The 19526-nt window shown below is 42.0% G+C and overlaps 1 protein-coding gene across 1 annotated transcript in view; it reads left to right on the forward strand.

The window, feature by feature from the left end:
* The window catches only part of CISD1 (CDGSH iron sulfur domain 1), a 67311-nt gene that overhangs the window by 24008 nt on the left and 23777 nt on the right, over positions 1-19526 (forward strand). The window lies entirely within an intron of this gene.

A 19526-nucleotide genomic window follows, 5' to 3' on the forward strand; every position in this document is an offset into this window, starting at 1 on the left:
TCCTAGGACCGGTTTCTGGCTATCAGTGGTCTTCAGCTAGGATGGCTTGACTCTAGTGGCGTGGAGAGCACGGGACTCGCGTCTGAGCATACCGGTCCCACTCGGGGTGACAAATGCAAAAACGGTTGATGGACAGAATGCAGAACAATGCCATACATTCACCCCAGTACAGAGATCTGGGCCTAAATACATCGTTTTTTTGCTCACCGCACCACCCCAGTTCAGACATGGCCATATGCAAATCAGCCTTGACCCTGTGCCTCTTCGGAACTGTCCAGCCCGAACTGCCAAGCCATGCCTTCCCTGGACTGGAATCAAGCATCCCAGGACCGGTTTCTGGCGATCAGCCGTCGGCAGCCAGGATAGCTTGACTCCAGGCGCGTGAAGAGTACGGGACTCACGTCTGAGCATACCAGTCCCACTCGGGATGACAAATGCAAAAACAACAGTTAAATAGCCAGCATCTAGACCGCCAGTTGGAGAAAGTAGGAGGGTCCATTGAGAAGTAACACATGAGCGAGCAATAGCCTTTGCAATGAACAAAAAGCCTGCCACTGGCCTAGCTCTTTTGTTTGATTCTGTGCTATCTAGTAGCCAAAAAATAAAGAGTTGGGTTATTTGATACATAGAACCCTAAAACTTTAGTTAAGAAAGCCTCAAGGTCCTGCAAAAAGATATCCATTTTTGGGAAAGATAAAGCCTGTGCAAGGTGTCAGCAGCAACTAGGCCACATCTATTGCACTTCCCTCCTCTCCCTCCACCCCATTTACCTACCTTTGCTGGAGTGTAATACAAATTAAAAATGGACATAAAATGCTGGTTCCTGAGACTCCCAGTTAATAACACCTGGTTTGCCAATTCCAGTGAGTCCTCAATATATGCTTCCCTTCCAAGCCTAATTTCCCATTTCGCATTCTTGGCCTCAATATCATCCGGGGAAGCTTGAGTTAAAATTTGATAAATCTTCCCTATCCGGGCCTTACTCCTCACTATCTCCAACACTGGTATCCTTTCTGAAATCAGATTTGTCCAATTCTCATTTCCACCAAGAAAGCTGCATTCATATTTTAAATCTTCAATTTCCGTCGTACCCGTCTCCATACTCTGTGGGCAGCTTTCAATATTTTGAATGTAGCTTATTTTATAATAGCTGGGTTCAAGCATTCTGACCAGACAGCCCTTCACTCCAGTACCCAACGTTATTTCATATATTGTTGGTCTGGCTTCCTCTGGAATTTCAGCCTTAACCCCGACTAAAAGGATACCCATGTGTTGTAAAATAGATGCTCAGTAGTAGAGAAAAAAGTGTGAATTGCCAGGCCCCCTGCTGTTTAGGAAGGGTCATCCATTTGGCCGCTCTTCTTGGTTTAAGATACCCCCATAGGAATCTCTGACAGATCCTATCCATCCTTGCTAAGGAGGATGAGGAAAATTCCAAAGGAGCCGTTCTAAAAAATGTATAAAAACTTTGGGAGGATCAACATTTTAATAACATTGCTTCGACCACATAAAGAAAGATGAAGATGGTCAAGCCTTTCCAGTTTTTTACTCACATTGTCCATTATTGGAATAATATTTAGATCCGGGATTTTATCTACGGCAGCTGTGATCTTAACCCCCAGGTAGATTGTCTCTTGAGCCATCAAGAGACCTTCAGTTTTAGCAGTTCCTGAGCAGAGAATCTTTGTTTTCTCCATATTTAGCTTATATCCTGATAGGGTACCAAACTGTTCAGCTAAGATATTTACCTCTGGGATTGCTGAAACGACTTCTGTAGTGAGCACTGCAATGTTGTCCGCGTACGCCAATGCTCTATAGTCAATATATTTTTAAGGGCTCATTATAAAGGGCAAAGAGCAAAGGGGAGCACAGACACCCCTGCCTCGTACCTCTACTAATATTGAACTCCTTTTAGGATAGGCGGATTACAGCATTGAAAGATATAATGCCTTAATTGCCTGGACAAAATCTCTGCATATTCCCTTCCACTGCAGGACAGACTACAGATGCCGCCAGAAGACCCTGTTGAACGCTTTCTCTGCGTCCAACAGGACTACCCCCAGCGGTGGTTCTGTGGCCTGAGCCCAGTCAAGGAGGGCTATAACCCGGCAGACATTATCTATGGTATTCCTGCTGGGGATAAGCATGTGTTGGCGGAGTGATACTCAACCTCGTTGCGAGTATTTTCGCGTAGAGTTTACTATCACAGTTTATAAGTGCTATGGGTCGATGCAATGCTGGGGTCAGGTCAGAATTCCCCTTTTTTTTTTTTTTTAAACATGACCATAGCTGTCTTCTGCCTTGAACTGGGGGTGTATCTCCTTTGAACCAGCTGGAGGATTTGCAGCATCTCTTGCTGCAGAGACTTTGAAAATGCCCTATAAAATTCTAGGCGAATGTCATCGCGCCGAAGAAGTTAAGGCAGTCTCCAGTTCTTCCAGAATAATCGGGGACGCAAGGATTTCATTTTGTGCGTATGCGACCTCCGTCTTTTGTAGATCCTTCAAGAAGGCTGCCAGAGATTCCCCCCGCCTTGGTGGAGACATTCCCTCATTATACAACTGTTCATAATTTTTAAAAACATTTAATACTTCTATTGGAGATTTTTGAATTTGGTCTCGTTGTCGTAGGCGTTTTGCCAGAACCCGTCTGGTATTTCCCCCCCCAATTTATATAATTCAGCCCTATGCTGTACATATTTAGCTGCCACCTCTGAACTGAAATGCTGATGTATTTTAGGTTTATTAATCACAATTTCCTGTTGGCACTCCTCAATATTGAGCCCTTTACTTACTTTCACCATGAGTTCAATCTTCGCCACTCTTAACTTCTCAAACCATTTCCCTTCTGCAGAGCTTTCTGTCGGGAAACCGAGAAACTCAAGTTCTCTCCTCGAGACCCTGTTTTAAAAGTATCTCAAACTATGATATCTGAGGATGAGCCTCTATTTGCATCAAAAAATTCTACAATCCACTAAGCCTTATGATCCCTATATGATTGATCACCTAAAAGTTTTCTTTTGAAGGTCCAATACCTAAGGACCCTAGGACCGCCGGTCAATGAGAATTCAGCTACTAAAGCATTATGATTTAAGATGAAGCTCTCCACTTAAGCTATTTTGACTAGGTAGTCAGAGATAAAAAAATAGTCCAGTCAGACTGATTTATTATGAGGATCCGAATAAAAGGTGAATCCTGGATCCGGTGATCTAAACTTGTACCAGCTATCGATCAGACCCTGTTCTCTCACCAAACTTTGCAGGGCCTTAAATACCCTTACTTTCCTGACCTGACCTGACCTGATAGATCAGCATTTATATTAAAGATACTATCTAAGTGAATATTAAAGTCTCCACAGAGGATCAAGAGATGTGGCCATAGGGCAAGTTCAACACTTAAATCAGTATATATGGATCACCTAGATTAGACCCATAGATAACACAGATTGTTATAGTCATAATTAGCTGGTAATTTATATTCCACTATGGCCCATCGCCCCTGCTTATCTTTCTTGCAGAGCTCCAAAACGCCTCTTGCACGGATTCTGACCCCTCTAGTTGTTGTCCCCTGCCAAGTGCATGCTAATATTTCAAAGGCGAAGTCCCTCAGCCACCATCACTTGCTCCAAGGTATGTGGGTCTCCTGAAGACAGACCACATCAATCTACATGTAGCGAAGTTTCTTAGCCAGCATGTCCCTTTTTTATCATTAAGGCCACACATATTTAATGAGCAGATACAAATTTTACCCACCATCCTTGTGTCGGCAATTCTCCATATCCAATCTCTCCATCAAGTACATTAGATGACAATTAATCATAGAAAACATTTTAATCTTCCTTAAACATATACAAACATCATGACATGTATTAAACAAAAAACGAATCAACATCTGCTTTCTCCCACCCCTTTTTCTCCCCTCCCCCAGTCCCCTCCACCCGTCACGAACGGCTAGACCTAACCGGTCCGGTGATGGAGAGGGAGCCCTCCTGTATTTCCGCCCAGCCAAAAAGGCTCTTGCTAGTGCCCAAAATAAACAAGATGACAGAAGAGAGAAAAACACCACCGATATATGGTAAGAGAAAAAACCGGAAACAAAACCGATGCCCTCCAGCATTCATAGAGTTTACTTAAGGGATTGGAAAAATTCCTTAGCTAGAATCTCTGATGGAAAAAAAATGAAGGATTTCCCTCCAGATTACTTTAAGTTTGTCCGGATTCAATAAAAACACCTGAGCGCCAGTTGATGCAACCTTTTGAGAATAAGGTTGAAGTCGCCAACTGCGTGCTACTGTCGAATGACCTTAATCAGGCCTTATAAAAAAAATGGATGGCAGTTAAAAGAACGATGTCGGTTCGCGGGCGGGCTAGATCATAAATTGCTTGGTGAAGGAGGAAGTTCCCTACATAGATCAAGATAGCACAAGGTTTGTTCCCTGCTGAAATGAAGATTTCTTCTGCTTGAATGGGAACGTGTGCACGTTGTATTTCTTGAGCCCAGTCTCAGTTTCCCAGCTCAGGAAGTGCCCCTTTCAGGAGATCAACAGTGAATTGTAAAGCATCTCCCCCCCTCAGCCCCCTCTAGAATGCCCAAGACCCTCCAGCTATTACGTCTCATTCGATTTTCAAAGTCCTTCAGCTTGCAACAGGTGTCTGACATTTGATTTTCCAGTGACACTATCATCTCTTTATAGGTTGAGGCTTCATTTTCCTGCACATTTACTTTGCTTTCCATCTCATCCTTTCTTCCCAGAAATTCAGAGCAGGTCTTAGAGATGGCCCCCTGCAGCTTCCTACACCCTGTCTGGACCCTCCAACTTTCAATGTGCATTTCATTTCTATGGGCCATGATATTTTGGTATATAGAGTCCAAGGAGGCAGGGTTCAGCTTCACCTACATTGCTTCCAGCTGTGGCTATGTTGCCTTCTAGATCTGGGGAGATAGAGTAATCCCAGAAACGACCGTAAGTTTTCTTTTCATTTTTTTACTACCTCTGTCATGAGGATTCCTCCCCTTCTTAACTGTGGCAACATCAGCCGAGGTTTCATCTTGCCCCCCATTTGAATTTCTGGAGTCTGATACAGTCTGAGTCGGACCAGTCTGAAATGTCAGATAAGGAAAAGAATTTATATCCGCCTTCTGCTTCAGCCCCTCGATTGACAGCAATTTCTCCTCTTAACCCATCTACTTTAGCAGAGAGACTGGCCGGTTGAGAGATCTCATTTCCCCCTGCCATTGGTAGCTCATCTTCATTCTTATTACCTTACCTTGCCACTAGATCCCTCTGGAGCCTGCGCTGCCTCTTGCCCCTCTGTACTACCAAGAGTTAGAGTCTGGCTCACCTCCGAGTCCCTAGGCGTCAGCAGTAGCTGTGTTCCAAAGAGCGCATCTTCCGCCTGGCGTAAACTGCTGGAACCGGTATCTTGAACTTGTGAAGCCAAGCTTTTGGGGAGGGCTGATCTAGCACCGTTGAGGCTTTCCTGTTCGGGGTCTTCCCTAAATCTCCCATAGTGGTGCAGGGGTTTAAAAAAAAAAAATAGTCCAGATGCCTTCCCTTTCCAGTACAGCAGGTCCTTTTTGCTGAGCAGCCCTGTTCCACCTTTGCTGTGGGCTTCTGAGCGATTGCTCCAGTCTATATGCGGTTTTTGACTGTTTTCATCTTAGCTGGAGGCATTGCATACATAGGAGCCGGAAGACCACCGCTCCTGGCCGTAGCAGCACCGCTAATGAGAGAGACCACCCGCCAGGCAGAGTGGCTCCAGACACTGCAGACCAGGGCTGCCAGAGTGAGAGAACTCCCAAAATCCTCGTACAGCATTTCGTACGTCTGGCGGCAGCACTCCTTTTTCCCCAGAACATGCTGAACGCAGAGAGGGCTGGAAAAACGGGTTTACGGAACGGCCGAACGGGAGCGCGATTAGAAGCCATCATCTTGCCAAGATCACCCTCGCAAGTAAATGTAAGGTGAGATCTGAAAAAGGCAAACCTTTGTTCCGCCAGCCAGGCTGGCTCCACACCCAGTGGGAGATGAACTATTCTTAACTGCAGATTCCTCACCTTGTAAATTACCCCTATGCACCATACTGGATCTAGAAAACTCAAAAACAGTGCTCCCGCATGCTGGTAGGTGGTGCTGTGTGACTCCGACTGAATGCCATTCCACTCCGGATGTGAGAAGAACTGCATGTAAGCTCCAACCACATACGCTGACGGAAGCTCCTTTCTTTCTGCATTTGAGATCTGGAGCCTTCCTCCTTCTTTCTTCACTCAATGAACATATTTTCTTCGCAATTTATTTTTTAGTGTGCAAGGATGTCACCCTCTAAATTAACAAGATTGATACCTTCTAGGGACTGTGACAAACAGATATCTGTGACAGATCACCACAAAGTGTGCCTCTGGACCTTAGGTTCTTCACTCGACTCCAAGACCTGCAATGACTGCACCAAGATAAACCTTAAGGCCATCCGAGAGTATGAGGCGAAGCTCTACGTGGCAAAACACTGGAAGTAGCCGCATCTTTCCTGCTCCAGGTCAAAGTTGAAGATGAGGACCCGGTCCTTCTACTGAAGTAGTTTCCAAGGCAGATCTTCTTTGTTTAAGTTTTCTGGTGAGCCGAATGAGAAATATAAGACGTCCAAGCGACTCTTTTTCTCCAGAGAAGGCGTCAGTGGGTCACTGTGCCTCCAGGTCTAGCTCTCAGTCCAGTCAGCAGCCGATTCCATCTCTGGCCCTGACGTACCTTGAGTTTCTGAGTCCATTCGTGACGCAGCAGCAGGTTGAGACTTTTCGAGAGGCTATGTTGCTGATTTTTGTCTCACTTCTGGTTCTCCTCAAGTATGGCTTTGGGTCCCAAGTATCCTCGGGGACTACCAGTCGGGTTACTGCTGGCAGGTTTGTTCCTTGGTGCCATCTGGGCCCCTTAAACTAGCTTCGGTTTTCGAGATGGGACAGGTGCCGAAATCTGCACTGTTTCAACATTAGCATCAGTGTTACTGGAGCAGGATGATAAAAGGAGGAGGAATGAATGGAAATATTGGGAAGTGTGAGTGGAAAAAGGGTAAGAGTAATGAGGGTCCCACTTGAATTGAAGATTTCTTATTAGTAGCTGTAGTAGTTATGGGTATGTCAAATTAGACGTATAGGTAGAATATGCAAAATATTTTTCCAGAGCTTAATACAAATCTTTGCAATACACACATTGCTAATTAAAAATTAATGAATGAGTATTTATAGAGGGGGACAGTTACCCAGCAAAAACGGCATGGTGCTATAGGAGGAAGTTAATTAAATAGCCACTTTTTATTTTTTTGCAGAAGGCCAGGTACTTTTTTGATCTGATGTTAATGGTCGATCCAGGGCTTAGAGGAGTTTTAATAAATAGATGTCCTACAGAGACAAGCTTTTTTGATTTTGTTTTTGTTCAGAATAGAGAGCAGAAATCCAGATGAGGAAGCAGAAGGCGAGAAGGACAGTACAGAGTAATATTAGTTCTAATGTCCAAAGTACATTTGCGTGTGAATAGCCCTATGACCGGTACTAAGGGCTTTGAAAACAACTGTATTCTGCACCCAGAGCCAGTGTAGGCCACATAGATCTATGGATAAGCAATTGCACCAATGAATGCCTAATGGCAGTCCTGCAGCACTATTCTGAGCAAGTTGACGTATGTTAACTAAAGCAGTAGGAGGTCCATTTTAATGGAATTCACATAATCTAGACGAATGGATTTTTTGTTTTTTGGATGGGAGAGGAGGAGTAAATCTTAGCATAATAGTCTTAAATGGTAGAAACAGTTGCAGTTAATGTTATTGATATGTGTGGAAAAAGTAAGATTGCAGTCAAATATCACTTCTAATATTTTGAAGATTCTCCAGGTGTAGGAAGCTTACTGTATTCAACAGGCCACCAGCTCAAGTACCAGGTGGAAGGAGGTCCTTCAAAAACGAGGACTTCCATCTTTTCTCCATTCAATTTAATTTAGGTAGCAGATTTGGACAGTGTCTGAATATCAGCAGTAGATTGGATCTCTTTATTGAAAATAATAATGGTTCTCATGTCTTCAGCAAAATAGACAAGTTATAAACCAAAGGAGCGAATCAGTTTGGCCAACAAGGAAATAAATATTGAACAGTATATGAATAGCACCTTGCCTTGAATACCTAAAGAGTGTACTTGACGTGAAGTATATAATGTGATACTACTGCATCAAGGGCAGTGCAGAGGTCTAGAAGAATTAAAAGTGCTCCTCCTTTCTGATGTTTTCTATGCAATCTCAGGGACTGATAATGGAGCTGACTTTATTATTAAAGTCCCTATTTAGGGTCGAGCAAGGTGAAGGATTCAATGTAGGGAGACAATTGTCTATTGATCACTTCTTCTAGACCTATGGAGTTGCGAGTAAAGACATCAGTTATAATTGAACTGTAGAAGATGTTAATAGCGTATTCAGAAGTGGGAGCACTAGGGCAGCTTTCCAGCTAGTAGGAACTTCAGCTGGATGTACATATGTTACATATAGAGGTGATTGCTGATGCCTCTTCTTCAGATGCCTAATTTAGATTGTGAGGAGCTCAAGAGTCTGGAAAAAGAGGGTCTGGAGCAACCTAGGCATTTTTTGGACATTAAATGCAAGTTGGATTATCAGTTCATAAAAGAACAAATATGGTGAAGGAGTAATGTATATAGCGAGATGATAATTAAAAAGATTATTAACAGTTGCAAAAACATCCAGCGTGAAGTTGTTTGCAACTGCAGTCCCATTATACTGTTTTAAAGCTATAAGATACACAATTTTGGCCTATGGACTATAATTCTGATGCCATGCTCTTTCAGGGCACTTGCATCTGAGTTTCATGTGTGCTGGCTCCTCGTTTGTAAGAATATCATGGAGCTGATGGAAAGGAATGTTTGTATTCAGAATTCCAGAATGACGCATCGGAACTGAATGATGAAGCTATGTGATAAATATTCTTCCACACTCACTTCAGTGCTATGAGTGTTATTCCGAAAGGATATTTCCTTAAGAATTTGCTGGAGTGGGAATCGGTTCACAGTATTTTAGTATCTCGATTTACTATCACACTACCTAATTCCCACAATTGTATGATTCAACTTGCCTTGGTTGAATAGATCTTTGCTGTTGTTTTAGAGTAGAAGAGTGTAATATATCTATAAATTATCATCACATTCAATTATCTAAAGTTTAGTTAAAAATGAGAATTTGTAGATGTTTAAAGGGTTTTATTAATCAAATCTTTTAGTAGGTCTTATTTATTGCAAATCACAAGTTCATTCAGATTAATCTCAATGATCAAATGACAGCAATATAAAATCAAAGTTGGTTAATCATTAAAATAAATGCATTAAGCATGTTCCATAAAGGAATGAATCCCTAGTCTAAGAATCGGGATGGAGTTAACAGAACCCGTAAATAGTTCGAATTGGAGAAAGAGTAAGAGAAAAGCATAACACTTCAGTGTTTCAGTCGACTCAAAAGGATAAAAAATGGCAAAGCAGAACTTCCCATAAAGAGTTTCGAGAAACTCAGTTGAGTATCAAAGCAAGTCTGGGTCTGGTAAAATGTGTGGCAAGTCGATAGAGAAAAAGTGAGTAACCTACTCTTGGAACAAGCACTAATATAGACTTAACATTTCACAATTTTGCAACATGCTTCTTTTCTCATCTTCCATCATCTAGTCGGAGTCCGATGCTCTCCTGGGAACAGGATCAAACCTCATCGTATCACAAAAAATACAGTAGTCCATGGACTGCAATGTTATGTTTTTGACTAATTTATAACAATAATTTACTTAAATGGAGTTTGTCTCTTTCAGACTTACTTTCTCACACATAGACTGCATCATTTACTTCCTAGTATCTATGTAGAAGTCAAAACATCTATATGCAATTAAAGATTTTTTTTTACATAATATCCAACTATAGAGCAAAACAAGTAGATTAGGTAGTCACGTTAGCATTTTAGACTGCGCAATTCAATGTATGAACTCTTCATTACTCCATGAAACAACTTATTTGATCACAAGTCAATAGTAGTCTCTGTGTATATAGAAACATTCTGTGGAAATACTTGAAACTGTATAACTAACTATTTAAAAATGTTTTTTCTCATGTAAGGGTCAGAAGGTAAACTTTTTATGCGTATTCAGCATTCTCTATTCAAGCTTGCTTTTCAGTCCGCTTGCAAGCAATGCTACTTTAATAAGTTTGAGGCCTAGTAAATAAGATTGCCTACAGTTTTATGCATTCAAATTACATTATTTTTCATCAAAGCTTGCACGTTCATTCTGCACATTTATTAAAATCAGCATTATTTTTCATTAAATGTAAATTCTGCCTTAGTGAATTGGCTGTGAAAGCTGTTTGAGTATTTGGAACTGTATGGATAGTAGATGGTAGCATAATGCAAAAAGGTATTGCATGGTCATCAGAACAGACCAGCGGGGCCGGTTCTTCAGCTTTGAGTAGAGAACCTGAAGCAGATATGGCAACCAAGAAACATCATGCAAACTGTTTTGCTTATTTAACTCTTTGTATGAGACCAAAAATAGAGGAGTCCAAAGAGAAGTAAATATCCAGACGGATAATATCCTGAATCCAGAGATTAGTATCTCTTAATACCAATAAGTTTAACATTTTAATCATAGGCAGAGCAATAAAATAAGCCAGCCCCTTGCTTAACTCTCTAAATGCCCCGGCGAACAGTAAATAAGCATACCAGAGAGAGAGTGAGAGGAGGTGCTAGCAAAGGAAATTAAAAAAATAAGTCATTAAGTGAAACTAAAGGAAGCATCTGCAATGATGTGAATCTTTGGGGGGGGTTCAGTTTAAGATTGCCAATCCTCAACCTTTTTTTAGGTGAGCAATTGTGTTGAATAATACTATAACTTGAGGGAATCTCAGTTGTAAGTTCTGGATTATAAGTAACCTATAGCAATATTTCTGTAACAAAATATCCATCTATTAAGATTCAGTTAACAATACAATTTCGTCCTTGTGTGCCATTATAGAAAGGAGTTACTTGTATTTAAAGTGTATTAATGTCTATCTAGATTGGTGCTTGTTAGGGCACCATCTAGGGAGTTAACGGTGGTGGTTGAAGGAAAATATTAATTGTCTTACTTGATGTGATTCATGACCAGTATAGTTAGCCGGGTTCTCTCTCTCAACTCTGCTACTTAGCATGTAGATTTATTGGCCATAAAATAATTTTAGCACTTCAAACCCCTTTGTACTTCTGTTGTTTGATACTAAGGGATTCCTGTATAAGACTATCAGTATCTATCATTTCTTGTAAGAGAATTAGGGTAATTAAATCTCAACTCCCCTTTCTTATTTACAAACCATCAAATTACATTTTAACTAGCTTGACCAACCGCTATTAGTTACTTTTGTAGATTTTGAGCTAAGATGATTTCCCTCAAATTCAGTCATAGACATTTTGGCTGTTAACTGGGAGAACATAGACTGTTTTAGCAATAGTTGATGATGGTCCCACTGTTCAAAAAGTCCTGTTTACCTCGAAATATAATGTGACCTAAACACGGTTGTAGTCAAGATAAATGCCTGAAGTACTTTTTTTCAGTGTGGAGCATTAGATATCAAGCAATATATTTATAGTTAGAAATACACTAAGGTACTTCACATAAAATATTGACATCAGCAGGGGTATTACACAAGCCCTGCAGCTCCAGTGCTGCAGGAGTTCCCCCAACCATTCAGGGGCTAACTTAACATTTAGGTAGCCCCCATTCAGGCCAAGGGGGCTCATCATTTTGCGTTAGACCACAGAACATCAGTGCATTTCTTCAACATGCATTCCATTAACTACTCTTTTTATGGAGGTCTTTTGTACTCCATAAAGTCATTGTCAGCCCATGCCTGCAATCCTAAATCAAGGTAACAACCAACTCGTGCTTCACAGATACGTTTCGCTTCCTCAGGCCTCGGTCATAAAGAATGTACTTCCACAGTATCCTATGATGATCTGTGGTCATATATTTAGAATTTTTTTATATGTGATTCCAATTAATAGGAGTCAGAACTTTTAATCTTTACTTGATCGAAGAAAGCATAGATTTCAGAAAGAGTAAGGAGCAAAACAACTCTTCTCATTGAGTGTCTCTCCACCCTCCACGTTAGCGGTGAAGTGAATATCAACATGGACCATTCCTAGACTGAGGTACAGCTTAATTTCTGTCCGGGAGCCCAGTCGTAGTCTTTAAATTGATACGCTGTCTGCGAAACACTAATGAGAGGGTCAGCAGGTGACCTACTTGGTGCTGCTCCTTACCAATTTGGCGCATTAGTTGGTGGCAGTTGACCACTCGTCTGTGGCTTGCATTGTGTGGGCCACTAAGAATGGATTAAGCTGGCACATGCACAGAGTTTGTAAACAGAGCACAGAAGCAGGTTGCACATCACATGCCTTGTATTTTTTTGCAGGGCCCTCTGCCTGGGAATGTGGAGGGGGAGCATGGAGGCACACACTATGAACACCCTTCTTCAGGGTGATTAAATCAAAAACTCCATGTGAGCAAGGTGGGTGTAAGGGTGCACATTGCCCTGAGATGTGGGTAAGGCATGGCTAGTAAGAACAACCTCCCTGCCCTTGGGAAAGGCAGCACCGATATGTGCCTCTATTGTTCCAACCCAGGGGATTTATATTAAACTGAACATTGGGAGAAAGAAACAAAAATGGAGACCAGGGCTAAAAATGTTTAGGGAGGAAGTGTGGTTTAATATAAATTCTGGGGAGCATAGGAGGACTTAACTCCCACCCCCAGCCTTGCTCAATTCAGAGGAATTATTTAATTTCCATACCGGTCTTACTTAAAGGCTTGGGAGGGGTGAATGCCACCCTTACCATCCTGCATTGCTTAAGTGAGTCAGGAGAAATTTAAAGGTGTGCAAGGAATGCAGCCGTCCCCTTTGCCCTGCTCACGGGCGAGGGGAAGATTCACTGCTTTGCTCCTCCTTGCCTTGCCCAGTGTTGGGGTGCCATATTCCCTTCGCAGTGCCCAAGTGCGGGAGATGTGCTCTACAACTGTCCTCCCCCCCCCGCAAACACCCCAGCTAGTCCAAAGAAATGAGAGGTGGGTATTACTCTTGCCTTGCCCAATGGCTTAGAGGGAAGAGAGCTCCTCGCTTAATGGTTGTGTAGGCTTTAAAAGAATGTCAACTGCCAGCTTCTCCTCTATTTGTGGCCTGTGCAAGGATGGCCATGGAGGAGCAGGGCAGCTGGCACTCTTTTCGTAATTGGGCGCAGGGCTCAGGAGTGGATGCTATGTCACATTGCTAATACACTCCTCCATGCCCTCCTAAATGCTACAAGAAACAGTTGATGGACAGAATGCAGAACCATGTCATACATTCACCCCAGTACAGATCAATGCTACTGTCATGGAGGAGTTATCCAGTTAGCACCCATTTCTTCTCCCTGTTTGCAAATGGCAACAGAGGGCCGGAGCATGTTCGTTCATCCTCTTCTCCATGGCTTTAACAAAGCTGTAGGCCACAGAGGAGCAAATTAACTGCCATGCACCAGGTGCCCTATTTGCATACAGGGTGCAGAGGGAGGTGGTTATTAAGCTGCTCCTTTTTTAAAAAATCTTTTTTTTTTAATGTCTGCATGGGGCACACAATGCATGGGTATCTATCCCCTGAGCAATCCATGGGAGTTGTAGGTCATTATTACTCTCCTCCCTCCCCCAGTGAAGAGAGGTATATAAGATCCACTGCATGCCATTTTGTTTTATAAAACCTCTCCTGATGTTCGTGAACATGGATAGAACCATTAAAACAAATCTTTGGGCTGAACGGGGGTACACCACAATTACCAACCTCACTATCATTATAACTATTACCAACATTACATTACCCTGTTCACCATTACCAAAACCTCAACCATTATTAACGCTTGCCTCAGCATCCTACTGTTATATGGCAACATACCCACCTTCATAAGTTCAGACACCCACATCATCCACCAGCATGACCACTATCTAATGCCAACACACCTACCATCATCCCCCCCCCCAACACAGCTACAATTTACTATTGTTCCACAGTGCCACTTTATCAAAGAGTATTTCATACACATATCATTTTAAGCTTTCTCAACTAACATTAGAACATTGTAATGTTTAGACCTCCTTTAAAGACAATGTAGTAGCTCCAGGCTTATATTATATATAGCCTTATAGCCCTGGCAGAGGGCTATACTGGTTGTTAAAAGCTGAGGGTGAGAGCCTTTGTCAGTAGGTATAGCCCGAGGCAGATGGGCTATAAGGCTAGTAGAATATTCCACCCACTAAAAGAAGAATGTTTTAAATTAAAAAGGGAGAAACGGAAAGATAAACATGGGAATGTTGGAGCAAAAGACTTATACCAGCCATTATAAGCCCAGAGCAACTCCATTGTCTTCAGTGTTAGTCATTCATTCTTAATCTTTATTCGATTTTACAAATAAAATCATAAAAGTCAAGTCATTAAAAATAACATACAATATTTCATTACCAAACACAATCTTATTTTAAAACCCTTATTTAAAAGCAAGCGTACAAGAAAAAAGCAAATGGATGGAGAGTTCAACAGCTGTAAAAATAGTAAGGCAGGCCTGACTTGAGTAAAATACAATGGTTTTAAAATTGGGCGTAGGAACTTATATTGTAAACTATTGTATTTTGGGCAGAGCATGACAACATGTAATGTATTGTTGATCAATGTATTATCACAATTGCAAAGGGGCAAGTCTGAATTCGTAAAACAACCATGATTAAAAGAAACTAGGTAGGGAAATAAATTCAACCAGAAATAAATTGTATTCCGTGTCAAATAAGATTCTATATTACTGACAGTTTTCACTAATGCTGCATGTCGTATGGAATATTTCATTAGTACAGAGTCCTCTTGTTCTGATACCAACATGTCCCTAAAGGGGGTTTCGACCCATTTGCCATCAGAGCAAGTTATGAAGGAAGGATTATCATACAGATCAGGCCTCCCTAGGGTCCGCAAATTATGCACCACATATGCCAGCCACGGGATAAGGGGGGATTTTTCTAATTTGAAATAATCCTGCAAAATTAGTCTTCTCAAACGAAGTTCCTCCTTTACCCAAATTGAGTTCCAAAGCTTTAGAGGACAAAGGCGGAGCTGATCTCTAATAAAACCAAAACTTAGTTCTTCGTGGACAATTTCGTGAGGTACACTTTGTGGAACTCCCAGGAGACCCCATTAAAATGTATTTTCGGCTACTTGAAGTGGAACTCTCAATATTCCAGTGTTGTATTCACCTGGAGCTCCAATGTTTGTCTTCATGGTTCTCCCTTTTTAATTTAGAACATTCCAACCTTAGTGGGTGTGATGTTCTTATATCCTTAAAGCCCTTCAGCCTCTGGCTATACCGGTTGTTCAGTGGCCTCGGCCTCGTTTTAGGCTCTGACCTATTACTCTGTTTCAGGACCTTGAACAAATGATGTAACCCTGGTCTGCGGGCTATAAGGCTATAGTAGAGGTCAGAGTTTAGGTTGACTTACTAGGGCGAGGTTGGGACAGAAAGTGAAGAATTTTTTTGTTAATTTTCTCTATTATTTTTACCTCAATAATAACAAAAGGGCACAAACATCAGGTGGCAGTACTTGGTACTAATTGTCACATGCGAATAGTTACACCATAATTATACATTGCTGTCCCAAAATTATCATTCTTATCAGCAGACATTGTTGTTAAACATGTTTTACTTTACAGGCATATCGGCTCCTTCCATCATGTTATTTATCCCCCAACTATGATGACAGCACCTTGTGTATTCAAAATCGTAGGACCCAGTCCCTCCCCAGTTGAGTCACTCCTATCCCATGGCTGTGAATTGGAATTAGAGGCCTTCTCTAGAAGATATTGCTGCAGCGGCTGCCTGATGTTGCGTGGTCTGGATGCCACAGGAAGTAATATAGCGTATAGTTCAGTTAGCCAAGCTTTCTGTGTATGAGTGTGTCTACTACCCCAATGGATGGCGATCTCCCTTTTGGCCACCAGTAATGCAATTGCAACGAACCTGCGCATATTTTTCGGGACCTTGTGAACATAGCCCAACAGTGCCATCTCCGGGCTGGGCTCAATGGAGTGGTGTACCATTTGTTATATTGTTGTAAATATTTCCCCATAGAATCTGCAGATACTATTGCAGCTCCAGGTCATATGTGCAAACTCTGCATGCTGTGCATGGCATTTGGGACACGTGTGCAGGCGGGATAGGTCGATTCTGTGCAGTTTTGGATGAGTCATATATGCTGTAAAATGTTATAATTTTTGCCTGTTGTTGAGGGATACCTTCCGTGTTCGTGTGGAACAGTATTCCCACTGGGAGTCTAGCATTGGATGTCCCAGATCTCGCTCCCATGTTTCGCAAATCTTATCTCTATTGGGGACAAGAGCCATGCTGGCTTTGTATAGCTTGGAGATATAGCCCCATCCCCCAGAGTCAGTGATTATAAGTGTTAGCGAGAGAAGCATTCTGGCTTGTTTTGTTGCACTAGAACACTGCACCCCCCCTTTCATAATGGGCAGCCAAGGGTTTGCCCGCCAACTGGATAGCCAAGGAATAAAATGGGCGCCCGCCAGTCACTAGGGCTAGGTTTTCCAAGCCCAGCTGAGCATGAATACAGTCTGTATTTCTCGGGGCTTCTAGGGAGGCCTAGCGTCCGTATCGCTGCCAGTGGGGTCGGGTCTGCAAGGTCTGCCTCTGACTTTGCATATGGAATCCATGCATCTGGGCTGGTACCAATGGTGTGCGAAGCTGCACTCAGTCACTAAGTAATAGATTTTGAAATTATGGACCCCCGAACCCCCAAGGTCATATGGCATAGTCATTGTGTCATTTGGTCACATGTTGGTTTAAATTGGCGTTTAGTTTTCCCCTAAAAATTTCAATGCCATGCGACAAAGTAGGCCCGATTTTCGCTCTCATGACTTCTAATAATGATTATAAACTCGGACCAGATAATTTTTTATATAAGTAGCGACTCAGTCAGTCGTGGCGTCTCCCCCCCCCCCCCCCCCCCCTTTGAGTTTATAGCCAGAGACTGCCCCAAAGCAATCTGCCTCATATTCAATTTCACCCAACGCTGCAGTAGGGTTAGCTGCCGTAATTGCCAGATCGTCTGCATACCCCAAAATCTTTGTTTCGAATCCGTTATGCCTCTATTTAGCTCTATCCTCCTGATAAACAGATCGGTATAAAAAGCAAAGATGAGGGGAGAGCATGGGTACCCCTGCCTAGTTCCTTGTTTGATATCTATTCGGTCACTCTGTCCTCCCATAACACGAAGTTGGATCTTAGGATTCTTATACAGAGCCTGTATGGCTCTTATACACCATGTACCAATATTTACTTTCTCCAGTGCCGACCAGAGGAAGCCCCACAAGACCCTATCAGACTGCTTCTCTTTTCCAGCAGAATAAGCGCCATAGGGTCTCGTGTGACAGAAGTGCCGTCAAACAAGGCACATACTCTCCTGATGTGTTCTGCTGTTCCCCTACCGGGAATAAAGTCATGCTGACGGATCAATATCACTTTCCCTATAACCACTAAGACGATTAGCTAAGATTTTTTTGTAGATCTTGGCGTCACTATTCATTGGGCTGAATGGCCTGTATGATCCAGGTTCGCTAGGGGGGTTTGCCTTTCTTCAAAAAAATAATCATTGTAGCTTCTCCCCATGATTGCGGAGGTGTTAATCCATTCTGAACCTGGCACATTGTACTACATAAAACTTTGCTCAATGTTGAAAAAAATGTTTTATAAAATTCTAGCGGGATAAAATCAGGGCCTACCGCCTTGCCTGACTGCAAATCTGCAATAGCTCTCTGGATTTCTTCATCTGAAAAGTTTACTTCCAAGGCTGTAGAATCTTCTATAGAAAAAGCCTCGGAGGGGACTAGCTCTAGATAATCCCTTATAACTTTAGGATCCCTAGCCATGTCTTTGCTATATAGATTATGATAAAACCCATTAAATGCTTTGAAATGTCCTTAGGGGTGGTAACAACTGTCCCATATGGTGGTCTGATCTCCGTGATGTCCCCCCTGGTAGCTATCTGTCTGGTCCTTACTGCCAAGATGTGCCCCACTTGCTCGCTAAATTCATGGTGGGTTTGTTTCCATGCCAAAAATGTACCTGCTGCTTTAGTAGCCATGATCTCCCTTACTGCAGCCTTTGCTAGTGCCAGTTCTGTAAAATCTCCTCAATATTAAGGCTAGAATTGATTGCTCTTACCAGCTCCTCCTCTAGGTCCGCAATTAATCTTTGTATGGCCTCCCTCTCCAATTTTTCCGTCTTATTTCGTCTCAAAGAGTAGCTTTTTGTTTCCCCCCCAATGCCTGCCTTGACAGCGTCTCAAATTACCCCGAGCTCAGCAATCCCCCAATTAACCTCAAGAAATTCTTTAAGCCAGTTATTCATATGTTCAACATATTTTACAAATGTCATTTGAGATGTCATCAGTGATGTCATGAGTGACGTCCTTAGCAGTGCATTGTGGGGGCGCGAGATATAGTTAGCTGAACTAACTATAACGGGGGAATTTCTATGGTTTTGACGAGTGAAATGTCCAACTAACCATAACGCACCTGAAACCTATGGTTTTTTCAGTAAATTTCTAAGGTTTTTGAAATGCTTATTTCTAACTATAACGTGCCTGAAACCTATGGTTTTTTTCAGTGAATTTATGTATGTGATCAAGTCCCCTTGGAGGGACGAAACGCGGCATGGCTGCTGCTGCACCTCGTATGGAAATAAAATAACATTGCAGCCAACTAGCTATCGTGGTCCGCACTCTTTCTTTCTCGTGGAAAAAGGGAATTGGTAAAGAGTTACCTGCAATATATATATATATATATATATATATATATATATATATATATATATATATATATATATTCTCCAAACCCTTGGTGAAGGATCACATCACGCCTTGACTCATGGTGCGTGTCCTGTTTTCTCCTGTTAACTGTTTTTTATCTGTTGCGTGATCAAACAGACATTTTGTGCATACAGGAACCCGGAGTTGTAGCTTATGTTGTATGCTTCCATAAACATAACTGGCAAATTGCCGTGGTTTTACACATTTTATCCACAAACCTAAATCGGTTATCACTATATATTTTTCTGTGAATTTGATTGGTTTTACACAAATCAACAGAGGCAGTTCCATTAGAAATTCGTTGTTTGGTGCAAATCTGGCCCGCAGTTTTTGCTGTAGTTGCTAGCAAAATTTCCTATGGGAGCTAAAATGGGAAAACCTAATATTTTTACTCCACTTCTTAAACATTTTGCCACTGTACGGCTCTTTACGAAAATTAGCACGCTGGTCCTAAGCTGACTATGCCAAGCGATTGCCATTGTTGGTGCTAATCCACCCAGGGTGTAAAAAGTTACATCCAAATATAAAAATGCCTTTTCAGTAAATAATTTGTCTGAATTATAGTTAGAACTTTTGGGTATCA

Source organism: Lissotriton vulgaris, chromosome 5 (assembly GCF_964263255.1).
Source record: "Lissotriton vulgaris chromosome 5, aLisVul1.2, whole genome shotgun sequence".
Classification (NCBI taxonomy): Eukaryota; Metazoa; Chordata; class Amphibia; order Caudata; family Salamandridae; genus Lissotriton; species Lissotriton vulgaris.